General features: G+C 43.7%; 1 protein-coding gene across 1 annotated transcript in view; it reads right to left on the reverse strand.

Annotated features, from left to right (window-relative positions):
• The window catches only part of fam110d (family with sequence similarity 110 member D), a 49,750-nt gene extending 37,802 nt beyond the window's left edge, over positions 1 to 11,948 (reverse strand). Inside the window, exon 1 of the mRNA XM_072246991.1 lies at positions 11,821 to 11,948. The gene's annotated coding sequence lies outside the window, so the exon portion shown is untranslated. The remainder of the gene's footprint in view (positions 1 to 11,820) is intronic.
• Positions 11,949 to 11,971: the final 23 nt, after the last annotated feature.

The raw sequence follows: 11,971 nt of genomic DNA on the forward strand, positions 1-11,971 counted from the left end.
GTGTATATTATAAAGTGACCAATAAGAGTAAATATCCAATGAAGGTTTACAATCAAAGCACTAAAGTTCCCTTCACAAAAACTGACTGGCTGCTTTGAACTGCTGTCATTACCCTCATCTTTTAAATCTCTGCTAACAGACTCTTGCCAGTGGGTCTTGAAGATGTTGTAATGGTCCTGTTTTCCAGCACTTTACATCATTATAAACCCGTCAAAGGAGCAAGTAAGCAAACAACAGCTGGAAGAACAGAAGGGAAGAGGCAAAGGCTCAATAATTACCATCAATTATAAGCAGTGGGCATGCTGGGAAGCTAAAACAAAAGTTGAAAATACTGCAAATTCTTAACAGGCCAAACAGAAACAGGAGGGAAGCAAGTGAATTAATGACACAGGTTAAGTTGCTGATTGAAAATGTAACCTCTTTCCACAGATGTTGAATGATCTACGTTTCCAACTCTGCTTTTTTTTAAAACGTCATGAACATTAGAAATGGAAGCAGGAAGATGACCTGACTATTTGAGTCTGCTCTAATCAATCATGTTGTGATTGACCCAATGCTTCAAGTCTACTTTCCCCAAATGATCCTTCTATCTTCAGATTCCCCATGTGTCTACGAATCACTGTCCCAACCTTCAATGTACTCACAGCGTTCATCCTGGGGCAGAAATTGTCGAAGAACAACACATGGGGGATCATCTTCGATAGTGCTGCCCCTCATCAGGAACGGCCTGCCTGAAGGCAAATTTAACCTTCCAGTGGAAACTGGGCAACTGCCCAGACTCTTGTCTTGAAGTAGGACTTGGAGGAAAGAGCAAGGGCAGTGACGACCAAGATGGCCCCTTCAGAGCCACATTCAAAGCACATTATCAGTGTGTATGCAGTACACAACCTTGAGATCCGTCTTCCCACAGATAGCCACGAAAGAAAGAAAACCCTGAAACCCACTCAAAGAGAAACTTCAAACCTTCCCCCCGCACACCTCCCCCCCACCAACATACAAAAAAGTCATGTAAATGGCAAAAAAGGAAAAAAAATTGTGAAAAACATAGAATATAAGACACAAAACTGAAAGAGTCCAGACATGTTCAGTTCAATTTGTTATCCACAGACTGCCCCAATCAAAATCACCCAAAATAGCAGGAGAGAGTTACCAGAAAGAGAAACACATTGTAACATGTACTACGGAGTCTAGTCTACATCAGTAAAATGGGCTGCAGAGTCTCGATTTAAGTTGTATCTTTCTTCACATTTACACTGCAAAAATAAACAGATCTTCTGAGAACACATCAACTAGATTTTGTTTTAAGAATGATATATTTTGAGGATCTCATTATTTCTTTTCAGTATTTTCTGTTTAAATTCTCTATTTTTTTCCCCCTAAAAAATACACATGTTGAAAGCAAGTCAAGTTGAGGAAGATTCTGGCGATGAACCCTCCCCTTGTACTACATCAGGCCGTGATGGAAGCTATTCTCCTTCGCTGGTGGTAGGGAGCGCTAGGGATTCCCCCCCAGTGATATACCGTCAGCTATTCAAGTTTGTTTCTTGTCATTCTTCAGACCACAAGTGTAAAGGTGAACAATGTTGTTCCCATAGGTATTTAACTTAGAGCAGAGGTTTAGATTCATTTATTTATTACCTGTATAATTGAAACCGACAGTAAAATGCATCATTTGTGTTAACAACACAAACCAAGGATGTGCTGGGGGCAGACTGCAAGCACTGCAATACATACCGGTGCCAACACAGCATACTTCCAATGTTCAGTTCACAATCTTCATCAGAACTCGATTAAACAGGTCTTCCAGAACTGGTGGGCCCCACAAGGAACAGTTCACATCCCGAACCCAAGGAACTACATTTTAATGTAAAGAGTTTCTGTTGGTGTTTTAATAATTCTATGTCAAAAAGGATAAATAAAGGAATAATAGGTGAAGATGTAAAGGAGAGTTTGTGATAGGAACAGAAGATAGAGACTGGGCTGGTATGTATTGGAAGAGCAGTTTCTAAAGGTAACAAAGCTGACATATCACAATTACCAAGAGTTAAGAATTGGGGAGATGAGTGGAATAAGGATCCCAACACCAAACATTGACTGTCGATTCATTTCCATAGATGCTGCCTGACCTGTTAATTTACTTCAGCTCTGTGTGCTTGCTCTGGATCTCCGGTATCCACAGAATCTCGTGTTTATAATGTAAAACCTTGCTTCGTTGATGGTATTGCTATCATTTTGGTGGTTCAGAAATTAAAAACATTGTGTGGTACAGCCTCAGTCAGTTGCCACAGAGAGGGAGAGTTTAAAATGAAAGCCTCACACCCCCACCTTTCCCTTCAAGGAGTCGTCCAAAAACCGCAGAATTGAAATGAACTTCAATCTGACTGCTCTCAATTCATCGTTTGACCTTTCATACCCGCACTGTGCACTACCCCAGCTCAGCCCTAACAGACACATTGCTTGTTGCCTGGAATGTTATCAGGGAAAGGCAGTACTTTTTGTTGTTCTGGGAAATACTGGTTTTATTCTACATGTCCACAGGGAGAGAGCTCAGTCTCGCTCCTACACAGAGCTCAGATGCCTTTCACAAACAACTCATGCAATACTCAACTGTCCCAACAAGAAGTCCTCTGGGAGTCTCAAACTTACAGAGCAGCTTTTGATCCACACCGAAGGATGCTGGAGGTTGACGCACTGTGAGGGGGGGGTGGGTTCAGGGGAGAATGATTAAAGGTAAAAGTATGGGATTTACCCCAAAAACCCCCTGAACACCACTGCTTTGAAAGAATGTGGTTGTCCTGCACTGCCTATTAATAGGTGCTCCCACGACAGTGTGATCCACGCTTCCTTGCGGTCTCCAAAACAAATTCTACATGGGGAATGACATTCTCTCTCACACTCTGATGGATAATTGTATCAGTGCATGAAGATGACTACTTCCTGCAGCTACACTAATAAACTCCAGCGAGATGGAAAACAATCCAGAAATTGTCACGGTTGTGCTTCATTTCTGAGAGAAAAGGAATCCATTTTCAATTGGGAAATGTTAATGTAGTTAAATTTCTGGGGATGTTTGTCAAAGCTTCTCAGGCACCACTAGACCATCTGTATAATGATTTAGCACCAATTTTATTTATTGAGATACAGCACGGAATAGGCCCTTCTGAACCTTCGCGCCACACCACCCCTAGTCTAATCATGGGACAACTTACAATGACCAATTAACCGACCAACCGATGCGTCTTTTGATGTGGGAGGAAACCGGAGCACCTGGAAGAAACCCACAAGGTCACGGGGAGAGCATAAAAACTCCTTACAGGCAGCGGCTGTACTATAAAGCGTTGAGCTAATCACGAAGCTTTCGTGTAAGATGGATGTATGCATATCTTCTCCTTAACTGTTAAAAAAATAAAAGTAAGATTGATGAAACCATGATCGGGAATGTGTTTTATTCATCTTTCCCAAATTTGGGAAGACAAAATTCAATTTTACCCCCTTTCCCCAGCACTTCCATCCAATCACATTGTAATCAAAACTGGAAACAGGCCTGGAACCTGGAAAATTAAACCTCAGTTTTCAATTAGGACAGGATGGCATTTTCTTCACTAAACAAGGGGTGACCTGACAGAGCACTTCAAAATTCTGAAGTACAGTAATGCATTAGAGAAAAGTTTCTTCACGAAGGCAAAGCCATAACAACGGGCCAAAATCATAAAACCATCACAAGTGAACGCAATTAAAAATTAGGAGGTGCTTCTTTATCCAGAGTGACATCTGGGGCGTAGAACCATTAAATGGGAGGCAGGAAAGGTGGGGAAGGCAAGTATAAAGTTAGATTGTTGGGGTTAAATGAAAGGTGACCCACGTGGAACAGGAACATCAACACTGACAATCCAAGGAAATGTTTCAATACCCCAGTACATCAGGAAGCAGCTTTGTTTAGAAGGAATTTCAATTCCTAACAATATACAGCACATTTAGAATAGAATCAAACACTACAGCACAGAAACAGGCCCTTCAGCCCATCTAGTCCTTGCTGAACTATTAATCTGCCTCATCCCATTGACCTGCACCCAAAACCATAGCCCTCCATACCCCTCCCATCAAGTAACATAGAAACATAGAAAACCTACAGCACAATACAGGCCCTTCGGCCCACAAAGCTGTGCCAAACATGTCCTTACCTTAGAAATTACTAGGCTTACCCATAGCCCTCTATTTTTCTGAGCTCCATGTACCTGTCCAGGAGTCTCTAAAAGACCCTATCGTATCCACTGCCACCTCCGTCACTGGCAGCCCCTTCCACACACTCACCACTCTGCATGAAAAAATTACCCCTGACATCTCCTCTGTACCTACTTCCAAGCACCTTAAAACTGTGCCCTCTCGTGCTAGCCATTTCAGCGTTGGGAAAAAGCCTCTGACTATCCACATGATCAATTTCTCTTTTAAAAAAAAGTTCTCAAAACTATCGTACAAAGCAATAGAGGGGTCTGTAAAGAGCAATAGCACAAGGCATTGCAGACATCTTTTTAATCATAAGAATTGCAACCCTTCTGATAATATACTGATGAAATACTACTTTAAAAGGACAGGAAACACAACTTGTGTTAACAATATACATATCTCTCACTGTTACACTTGCATAGCATCTGCTATAGCAGAAGCAGAATTCTGCAAAGGCTGGAAGTCTGAAGTAAGAACAGAACGTTCTGGAAACAGCAGGTTGCTTTGCCTAATTAACAGCATTTTCACTACATCGACTGTAGCAGTTTAAGATAGCAGCTTACTATCTACCACCTTCTCAAGGGACAGACCTCATAAACAATTCCCTGATCTTAGTCCTAGTCTTTTCTCACTCACATAGAAAGCTACAGCACAGAAACAGGCCCTTCAGCCCTTCTAGTCCATGCCAAGCTATTTAAACTGTCAACTCCCTGCACCAGGACCATAGCTCTCCCTACCCCATGTACCTATCCAAACTTCTCTTAAACGTTGAAATCCAGCTCAATAGCACTACTTGTGCAGGCAGCTTGCTCCATACTCCCATGAACCTCTGAGTGAAGAAGTTACCCCGTATGTTCCAGTTACCCTTAACCCATGACTTCCAGTTGTAGTCCCACCCAACATCAGTAGAAAAAGCCCACTTACATTTACCTTATCTACACCCCTCATAATTTTGTATACCTCTGTCAAATCTCCTCTCAATCTTCTCTGTTCCAAGGAATAAAGTCCTAACCTATTCAATCTTTCCTTATAACTCGGGTACTTCAGTCCCGGCAACATCCTCTACTGCTGCGATGAGGCCACACTCATGTTGGGAGGAGCAACACCTTGTATTCTGCCTGGGTAGCCTCCAACTTGATAGCACGAACATTAATTTCTTGAACTTGAGGGTAGTTGCCCGTCTCCCCTTCACCATTCCCATTTCCCTCTCACCTTATCTCCTTCCCTGCCCAGCACATTCCTCTGGTGCTCCTCCCCCTTCCCTCTCATCCATGGTCTTCTTCCCTCTACCATCAGATTCCCCCTTCTCCAGCCCTCTATCTCTTTCACCAGTCAAATTCCCAGTTCTTTACTTCACCCCTCCCCTTGACACAGTGTCACTTATTACCTACCACCTTGTACTTCTTCCTCCTCTCCCCCCGCCCCCCGCCAGAGCGTCTTACTTTGACTTTTCATCTTTATTTTTCCAGTCCTGATGAAGGTTCTTGGCCCGAAACATTGCCTTTTTACTCTTTTGCATAGATGCTGCCTGACCTGTCGAGTTCCTCCAACATTTACCATGCGTCGCTCTGGATCTCCAGCATCTGCAGATTTTCTTGTCCTTGTAAATTTCCTGTGTCCTCTTTCAACCTTATTTACATCTTTCTGAGATCTCCAACCTTTTCCTTCAGATTTTAGTTTGTCTTGCTTTTAAAAAGATGAAAGATTTAAATAATAAATGCTTCTCAGAAACAACACCTCCAGGAGGACCACAATCTTGTCGTAGGGTTTGGAGGTTTGCATGCTTCAATCACCCAGAGAGCTATGCTGTCTGAAGTCAAGGCTTTATGCTTTGGCTCTTGGTAGGGTCACCCATAACAAACAGGTCAAAGGGTAAAGGGTGTCAAGGGTAAGAGTGGTCCACCAGTCCTCCAGGTTTGGGGGTTCAACTCAGGGCTAACAACCCTGACCTATCAAACAAAATTGCTATGAAAACAGCAATGGAGATTGCTGTTCTGTATCTGAGATGGAGGCATACTCTGCTGCCCTAAACGTCAGCGGGCGTAAGGTTACTGCCTGTCACACCGCTGGCATTTAGGGCAGCAGTGAAGGTCCTCCATCTCTGTCTGTTCATACCCCGCACAGATATAGAAGGATTCTTCATTGCTGTTTCTGTAGCAGTTTTGTTTGAACAGTCAGAGTTGTTAGTCCTGAGTTGAACCCCCCAAACCTGGAGGACTGGTGGGCCACTCTTAGTCTGACCTCTGCCCTTCGACCTGTTTGGCATGGGTGACTCTACCAAGAGCTAAAGCACAAGGCTCTAACTCCAGCCAACGTAGCTCTCCAGGTCATTGAGGCACGCAAGCCTCCAAACCCTACAAGGTTGTAGTCCTCTTGGAGGAACGGGCACGAAGTAAATAACAAACAGGTACCCTGAACAAGCAACTGCTACTAATCAAAATCACTTTATTGCAGAGAAGGGTTTACTCCTTTATCTCAATTATTATCATTAAAGTCCAATTTGAATATTATCTTTCCATCATCTCTTCATATCCATCTTCCTTACACCCATTCTCTTCAATAGAATCAGAATCATTTTATTGCCAGTATGTGAAAAATACCAGAATTGATTGCAGTTTGGTGCCAACAAGCATAAGACACAGGACAATACCATAACAGATAACATAATAGCAACCAACAATTGACAAGACAATAGTGCAAACAGCCATGAGGAATCAACAATTAGCAAAACGGTCACATGCACAATCATCAATAATCAAATGTGAACATGTGAACAGACTCAATAATTATTAACAGAGCCAGGACAGCAGGAAGGACCATTTAATGCAGTGATTCACAACCTTTTTTATGCCTTGGAACCCTGCTATTAACTGAGGGGTCTGTGGACACCAGGTTGGGAACCTGAGATTTAACAGATATTCTGCAGGGACTGTTAGGGTATTACACCTGAGTGAGTTTTGTTGCAAAGCTGAATAGTTACAGGTAAGAAGTTTTGATGATAATGTGTAGTCCTAGTGACGATGGACTTGTGGCGTCTCCCTGTTGCAATTTGGTGAATAGGAGACTGCTAGAGTGGATGGAGTCAGCAGTAATTTTTTTCAGCTAAGAAACAACAGGTACGGTGAAGAAACAGCAAAGAGTAACACCTGGAAACTAAAAGTGAATTAAAAGGAGGCTTGAACAACACCTATAAAAGGGAGAAGAAAGAGTTAATGTTTCAGAACAATGACCTTTCATTGAATCAGCAAGATGTTAGAAATTATCAGCTTCTACTGTAAGTAAATACAGGGGCAGGGACATAAAGGAGAAGATTACGAAATGGTTAGCTTATTGCACACAACTTCCTGCTCTTATTTGTTCCCGAATTGTTGGCTTTACTGGCAGAACTGGTACTTATTGACCCGTGACGGCTGCCTTTGGGAGGTTAGTGGTGGTCATCTTCTGTGCAGTGAAGGATTCCTACTGATATTAAACAGGAAGGCCTAATATTTTGACCAGTTGATTAAAGATCAGTGAAATCCATCCAAGTTAGTGATCCCAAGAATGAAAGAGTTAAAATATGAGTACTTGATGGTTCTGGGCCTGTACGCTCTGGAGTTTAGAAGAATGAAGGGGATCTCATTGAAACCTACCAAATATTGAAAGTCCCAGATAGAGAGGATGTGGAGAAGATATTTCCTATAGTGGGGGAGTCTGGGACCAGAGGGCACAGCCTCAGAACAGAGGGACATCAATTTGGAAGAGATGAGGCTGAAGGGTTTCAGCCCAAAACGTTGACTGTACTCTTTTCCTAAATGCTGCCTGGCCTGCTGATCTCCTCCAGCATGTGTGTTGCTCGGATTTCCAGCATCTGCAGATTTTCTCTTGTTAGAGATGAGGGGGAATTTCTTTAGCTAGAGGTGGTGAACCTGTGGAATTCATTGCCATAGATAGTTGTGGAGGCCAAGTCATTGGGTATATTTGAGACAAAGGTTGATAGGTTCTTCATTAATCAGAGTGTCAAAGGTTATGGGAAGAAGGGAGAATGGAGTTGAGAGGGATAATAAATCAGCCATAATGGAATGGTGGAACAGACTCGATGGGCCAAATGGTCTAATTCTGCATCTATGACGTATGCAACAAGGAAATACTGATGATCTCAGTTGTCCGATGTCCTTGAGCTTTAGGTGGCTCTGGGAGACAAAGTCTATGAAGAGCATTCCGTTTGGCTCAGACTCCATTGTTAGAATGACCTTGCCTTCTGAGGGACAGTGAACTCCTCACAGGTTGCCCTCCACGTCATTTCAGAGGCAAACAGCTACCAACAAAAAGCAAAAATAGCATTGCGAAAAAAAAGTGTGCAGGTTCAGATCACTACAGACACCGCAGGAGGGAGGGAGTGGGAAAAGTGTGCAGGTTCAGATCACTACAGACACTGCAGGAGGGAGGGAGTGGGAAAAGTGTGCAGGCTCAGATCACTACAGACACCGCAGGAGGGAGGGAGTGGGAAAAGTGTGCAGGTTCAGATCACTACAGACACTGCAGGAGGGAGGGAGTGGGAAAAGTGTGCAGGTTCAGATCACTACAGACACTGCAGGAGGGAGGGAGTGGGAAAAGTGTGCAGGTTCAGATCACTACAGACACTGCAGGAGGGAGGGAGTGGGAAAAGTGTGCAGGTTCAGATCACTACAGACACTGCAGGAGGGAGGGAGTGGGAAAAGTGTGCAGGCTCAGATCACTACAGATCTGAGAGGGAGTGTGAAAAGTGTGCAGGCTCAGATCCCTGCAGATATGAGAGGGAGTGGACAGAGACACTGAGCTACATTTACTATTCTCACCTGCTTCCCATCGTCACATGAGTAAGCTTGCAGCCGAAGGCCGACGTAGCAATGGTGAATACTGCCACATGTAATGAGTGTTATATGCTATACCCAATGCCCTGTAAGCTTCCATACCCATTAAAGCCACATTCTCTTCCCCAAACCCTACCAGTTCCTCTTCACATCACTCCACCCTTACTGAGTAAGACCTAGTCTATGTTGATATCAAAACTCTCATCCTTATTTTGAAATCCTTCCACAAACTTTGTCCCTCCAAATTCCCATTATCCCCTCCTACACAACAAACCCACTCCTCTCCTGACTGACCACATAACATGCAACTACTCCTTCCCTTCACCATTTCAAGGTGTTCCTTCATCTGAGAAGGTCCTCCCAAAATCTTGAGGACCAGGCCTTGGATCTGGACAAGTTAGAGTGGGGATGAAGGTCAAGGCCTTGGCAGGTAGCCCAGAGGTCAAGGGGAGGAGAAAAATCTCACAGGGATCACAGGATCAAACTGGTACTGGGTTCCAGAATGACACTGGGAAGTAGTGGAGAGAAAAGTTCAAATCAACTCGAGATCATTATCACATGCACAAGTATGGCGACGTATAGTACAATGAAAGACTTGCAGCAACATCACAGGCATGTAGCTACAGAAAACACAGAATATAAATTATACACAACTGACAAGCAAGAGAAAAAGATGGCTGTTCAAAAATAAGACTTTAGTGCACAAAAGAGAGATAATCAGAGATAAGTGCACAGTAGAGCAAAAAGTGGTTTGTAGTGTTCCATTGCTGAGGTAGGATTAGGATTGTGCAGATCAATTGAATCTGATGGTTGTAGGAAAGTAGCTGTTCCTGATCAACACTCACAACATACTGGAGGAACTCAGCAGGCCAGGCAGCATCCATGGAAATGAATAAACAGTCGACATTTCAGACTGAAACACTGACTGTTTATTCCTTTCCATAGATGCTGCCTGACCTGCTGAATTCCTCCAGCATTCTCCGTGTGTTGCTCTGGATTTCCAGCATCAGCTGAATCTCTTGTGCTTGTTAGCTCTTCCTGAACCTGGTAGCACAGGACTTCAGACTTCTGCCAGGTGGTAGCAGTGAGGTTAAGACTGTGTTAAGAGGTGGCCAGAACAATCAGAGGTAATCATTTAAGGAGCTTAGCTCTATAGCTACCCAATACAACACTGACTCTCCAGGTTAGAGCATCTAATTTCTTGTGCTTGGGGTGTGGCACGGGGAATGATGCCACGCACGGCCCCCAATGAAGACTCACTTCAAAAGCAAAAAGGGTACTCCATGCCTCGAAGAGCCCAGTTCAAATCCAGGAGTCTCACAAGCAAATCTGGAATCATTATCACATTTCACTCCGGGGGGGGGGGGGGGGGTAAAGTAACAATGATTTTCCAGTTAAGTGCTGTTAACAAAAACATTGTGCTAGGCACTCATTGACTATTTCACCTCACTAAACCACAGCTCGGTTACATGACAGACAGGATATCAATTAAGTGGAAGAAGTTCTCCTCCTGTTCCCATGGCACCCTTAACTACTGTGGAGTGAGCCCTGTAGGAATAAACAGAAGGTCGGCTCTCAGTGCACTGCAGACCCATTTCCTACAACCCCATCGCCATCTTACACTGATGTAAGATCCTTCATTCAATGTCATCTCTATGGACTCTTTACAGCAGGGGTTCCCAACCCAGGGTCCACAGACCCCTCGCTTATTGGTTTTGGTCCAGGGCATAAAAAAGGTTGGGAACCCCTGCTTTACAGGGATGCTCTCCAACAAATCTGAAATCAGGTCAAATGAGGTGGTATTCGGAGAGGTGGTCAAAAGCACGGCCAAAGGGCTTAGGGCAATTTGCAAAGGTAGAGATGAACAGAATGAGTTAAGGAGAGAACTGAACTGAAGGTCCACACAGCTACAGGAAAACCCCTCAGTGCCAGAGCAATGGAAATTGAGTTGCCTAAGAGGCCAGAATTGAAAGCAACAAACAATCTGCTGGAGGAACTCAGAGGGTTGAAGAGCATTTGTAGGGGGGAGAATTGTCAACGCTTCAAGTCAAAAATCCCGCATCAGCCCCCAGCTACTTCAGGAACACAGGGATCACCACAGCCACAGAGCACAGTCCATCCTCAATCGTCTTCTACTGTCCTGATGGTCACATGATGGACGTGGCCAGAGGTCAATATTTAACCCTGGGTTAAAATATCAAGCTGTTGTTTGTGGGAACTTGCTGTAGACAGGTTGGCTGTTGCCAAAGTCATATTTAGACTCCCTAGAGCATAAAATCAAACCGTGACCAAACAACAAAAAGGCTTCTCAATAGTAAAGTGCAAAGTGCTTTGGAACTCCCTACTTTACAAATACAGAGTTTCCTCTTCTTTTTACATCCAGTCAGCATAATCAGGAAGCAACAAGAATTAAAGGAAAGAGTCTCCTTGTAAAACAAGGCAGGGTCTTGACTAATTGCAATTACACAATTAAATATTTATTGAACATCTGTTGGGTCGGTTGGAGAAACTTGTGGGCCAGCAGGATAATTTTGCCACAGGAAACCAAACTTCTATTGCGCTGCATAACCAGATATAGAGTCAAGTACTTATCAAGTGTAATGCAACAGTTATACTGCAAGAGAAACATCCGAAAGGGCCAGTCACCTGAAGAGCATAACTTAACTGGTTTAACCAATATGACAACTTGCAATCTGTTCCAGACTCAAGCCCTATTATATTAAGGTCAAGTCGTTGGCAATTCGTAAGAAAAAGAATCACTGACCCCACAAATCAGGTTCTGACAGGGAGCATCGCTGGATATTTCTGATAGGAATCCTCTTCTTGACACCCTCTCTCCAGCCAGCATTATGTTAAAGGCAGACTGCGCTCCTGTGACACGCTCTCCTGAAAACTAACTGCTGGCTGAATCATTG

The sequence above is a fragment of the Mobula birostris genome, chromosome 30 (genome assembly GCF_030028105.1).
Source record: "Mobula birostris isolate sMobBir1 chromosome 30, sMobBir1.hap1, whole genome shotgun sequence".
NCBI classification, from domain to species: domain Eukaryota; kingdom Metazoa; phylum Chordata; class Chondrichthyes; order Myliobatiformes; family Myliobatidae; genus Mobula; species Mobula birostris.